This window comes from Carcharhinus amblyrhynchos, chromosome 18 (assembly GCF_965287045.1).
Source record: "Carcharhinus amblyrhynchos chromosome 18, sCarAmb.v2.hapA, whole genome shotgun sequence".
Taxonomy (NCBI): Eukaryota; Metazoa; Chordata; class Chondrichthyes; order Carcharhiniformes; family Carcharhinidae; genus Carcharhinus; species Carcharhinus amblyrhynchos.
This window is the reverse complement of record NC_137341.1, coordinates 11,810,392-11,811,464: the sequence shown is the minus strand read 5'-3', so window position 1 is coordinate 11,811,464 and position 1,073 is coordinate 11,810,392. Positions and strand designations below refer to the sequence as shown.

Genomic DNA, 1,073 nt, shown 5'->3' with positions numbered 1-1,073 from the left:
AGCTTGCAGTCACCCAGCCCTCTTATATAGAGTGCCTGACGTCAGGCAGCAGCACCGCCTTTTTAGCAGCGGTTCAGCCACGCTGCCTTACACTCACACCATTCACTCACTACTACTCCAATCTTTCCTGTCCCTGACGGGGTTTATCCTACGTTTTCCTGTCCCTGATGGGGTTTATCCTGCTTTTCCCTGTCCCTGATGGGGTTTATCCTGCTTTTCCCTGTCCCTGATGGGGTTTATCCTGCTTTTCCCTGTCCCTGATGGGGTTTATCCTGCTTTTCCCTGTCCCTGATGGGGTTTATCCTGCTTTTCCCTGTCCCTGATGGGGTTTATCCTCCTTTTTTTAAATGCACACAAACTCTTACTGTGTGTAACCAATTGACAAATACAGTTAGCTGTGTTTCCACTGCCTTTTCCCCTCAATAAATCATTGTTGGGATCATTGTTGGCCCCTTGAGGTTGTTCCTAAACTCCCTGTACCATAGAGCCCAACAGTGCAGAAAGAGGCCCTTCGGCCCATCGAGTCTGCACCAACCACAATCCCACCCAGGCCCTACCCCCATATCCCTACATATTTTAGCCCACTAATCCCTCTAAGCTAAGCATCTCAGGACATTAAGGAGCAATTTTAGCATGGCCAATCAACCTAACCTGCACATCTTTGGACTTTGGGAGGAAACTGGAGCACCCGGAGGAAACCCACACAGACACGAGGAGAATGTGCAAACTCCACACAGACAGTGACCCAAACTGGGAATCGAACCCAGGTCTGTGGAGTTGTGAAGCAGCAGTGCTAACCAGTGTGCCACCCTGCCACCCTGGGACACTGGCCCCTTATCCTTGAACACCTTTTACTTAACAAAAATCAATCATAGATTCAAAGAATCCCACCAGTGCAGAAGGAGGCCATTTAACCCATTGAGTCTGCACCAACTCTCGGACCATCTTAAACAAACCCAGCTCCCCTCCTATCCCTATAACCCCACGCATTTACCCTGCTAATCCTCCTAACCTACACATCTTGGGACACAAAGGAGCAATATACCTAACCTGAATATCTTTGGGAGAAAACC

The 1,073-nt window shown here is 49.0% G+C and overlaps 1 protein-coding gene across 1 annotated transcript in view; it reads left to right on the top strand.

Annotated features, from left to right (window-relative positions):
• The window catches only part of LOC145354849 (uncharacterized), an 87,081-nt gene that overhangs the window by 14,746 nt on the left and 71,262 nt on the right, over nucleotides 1-1,073 (top strand). The gene's annotated exons all lie outside the window — the stretch shown is intronic.